At 49.8% G+C, this 2,732-nt stretch overlaps 1 pseudogene; it reads right to left on the bottom strand.

The window, feature by feature from the left end:
- Positions 1–426: 426 nt before the first annotated feature.
- Positions 427–2,732, bottom strand: LOC123083778 (peroxidase 2-like; annotated as a pseudogene).

The following is a 2,732-nucleotide window of genomic DNA, read 5'->3' as shown; positions in this document are numbered from 1 at the left end:
CTGTTCGAGATCGTGGTAGAATTCATGTTTCTAGTGTGTGCCCTAGATGTGGTCTGTTCATCTACTATGCTAGTTCGCATGATTAGTTTAATCTCTGCTATTGCAGTGATGATTTATCTTCTGTTTATTTGGATTAGATCTTGTAGTAATTTGCTCATATGTCCAACATTAACGTATTTCCTTCATTGTTCCTCTGGCGTGCGTGCTTCACCCCGTGACCGATGATGCAAAACGTAGGCGCCGTGACTGGGGGGCATCACGCCCCTAGCACGCGGTTTGCGCCGGTGCGTCCCCGGGAGGTGATTTTTAACGCCTCCTGAGGGGCCAACAGCTAGAGATGCTCTTAAACGTCAGGCCATGAGTAAGCCCCTTTCAAGCCCCTGCCCCTCCCCCGATGTATTTGTTGCCCTCGCGTGTAGTCGCCGGAATTCACGAGTTAGCTTTCACCTTCAGTGTGTCCTTTTTATCTTCTTTATCTTTTCTTACTCTTCTACTTCGTTGCGCTTGCCCAACATGAGAGGCCAGGGAACATTCGCTCCATATAGCATAAGATAGGAAGGCGAACGTTCATCCTTCACTTTCCCATATTCATCTGATGTAGATGTCCCTCGGCTGGTCCCTCGTCACTTGTCGCCTTGTCGGTGTAACCATCAAGCTACTTGTTGACCTTTGTAGGTTCTTTTTCCATTCTGTTTTCTGAAATGATCTTTGTAGGGTTGTTACAGCATGCATGTGAGTTTTCTACTGAACAAAGAGGCTACGTGCCAAACATTGACTAGACTAAGACTAGACATGTTTGGGAGTATCTGATGGAGCATGTGGCATGTCTTTCCATCTGGAGTACACATCCTTTTCTCCCGCAAGAAAAGAAAAAAGCAACGTTTCTATTTATCCCGAAAATAATACTCCTGTACTAATAATAAACTCAGTGTCTTCATGCAAGAAATTGAAACGTGAAGCAAATCAGTACAGCTCACGAATTATTCGGTGTAATGATTGCAGCGATTAATTACCTGACAGTGCAACCATGTCGGTTACGCTGAGCCCTTTCCTGGAGAAGTTGCCGACGAGATCAGCGAGGTCGGAGGTTGGCGGAGGGAGGTCCCTGTTTGCCTTCGAGAGGCTCACGCTGGTGGAGTCCCTTCTCCCCAACGGAACCGTATATGATGGCCCTCCTAGCTGCGAAATGAAATCAATCCTTAGAATTCGGGCATCCATCTAAAGTTTAACCAGGAGTGTCTCGACCGGCCGGCTAGGCTAGCATATAGGAGTATTTCGTACGGCGACGATGGAGTCTCGGGCGGCGACGGCGAGGATGTCGGCACAGGAGACGGTCTGTGCACAGACGGCCTCGACATGCGCCTTGATCCCGTCGATGACGTCGAGTCCCGTGAGGCCATGTTTGGTGGAGGAGGTTTGGGGAGGTTTGGAGGGGAATATCTTCGGAGGGTTCAAAATCCTCAGAAATTCTTGTCAGCCCATTTGACATGTAGGGATTGAGAAAAACCAATCCTCTCCATTCCCCACGAATCCCCCTCAATCCATGTGGTACAGAAAACCCCTCAGACCTTGTTTGGTGGAGGAGGTTTGGGGAGGTTTGGAGGGGAATATCCTCGCAGGGTTCAAAATCCCCAGAAATCCTTGTCGGCCCATTTGGCACGTAGGGATTGAGCAGGCCAATCCTCTCCGATCCCCACGAATCCCCCTCAATCCATGTGGTATAGAAAACCCCCCAAGGCACCCAGGGAACTGAACGCTTGCTATGCTGCTGCTGTTGTAGGAGGTTTAACCTAATAGAGGGGTTTATGAGGGGGAGGAATTAGTGGGGAATTGAGGGGATTGAGTGGAAGAGAGGGATTAACCAAATCCTCTCAGATCCCCCTCCACTCCGGGGCTGTAAAACCTCCCCTATCAAACGAGGCCTCAAGGCACTCATGAAACTGGACGCTTGCTTTGCTGCTGCTGTTGTAGAAGGTTTAACCAAATAGAGGGGTTTATGAGGGAGGAGGGATTAGTGGGGAATTGAGAGGATTGGGTGAAAAAGAGGGATTAACCAAATTTCCTCAGACCCCCCTTCACTCCAGGGCTGCAAAACCTCCCCTATCAAACGAGACCTGATGGAGTTGACCTTGGGGAACGCGGTCTGCTCACCAGTGAAGTTGGCGGTGTCGGCAAGCAGCACCGACGCGTTGCATCCCTGTAATCTAATCAACATGATACCATCAGTATGGATGTTACAAAATATATGCACGTCACATTCACACCAGTATGGATGTTACAAAATAGATGCACGTCACATTCACACCAGTATGGATCCCATCCAGCTGCAACCTAGACGGTGCTACAAGTCATGTACTGGTTTGAACGTGTTCGTATGCAGAAGTAATTACTACTAGTATACATGCAGGTGTGCAACTCACGTAACATCTGCAAGAGATAAGATTCTGAATCACTAAATAGCTAGGGTTACGGGAAGAAGGTGCAATATCAGATGCACGCATTGATGCATCATGAGCGAGGGGAGAGGTGACTTGCTTGGACAAAGCAGTCGTGGAAGTGAAGCCTCAGCAGGGAGGCCCCATGCGGGGCTCCTTGCTCACCGCCGCCGTCACGCCGCTCTTGATCGTTGCCAGCGCGCTCGGGCAGGATGCATCATAGAACGTTGCCGACAGCTGTGCCGACGCCGCCGCGGCCAGGCCAAGAAGCAGGTGTCGTGGATCTAAGACTGACAT

Source organism: Triticum aestivum, chromosome 4A (assembly GCF_018294505.1).
Source record: "Triticum aestivum cultivar Chinese Spring chromosome 4A, IWGSC CS RefSeq v2.1, whole genome shotgun sequence".
NCBI classification, from domain to species: Eukaryota; Viridiplantae; Streptophyta; class Magnoliopsida; order Poales; family Poaceae; genus Triticum; species Triticum aestivum.
This window is presented reverse-complemented; position numbering and strand designations above follow the sequence as displayed.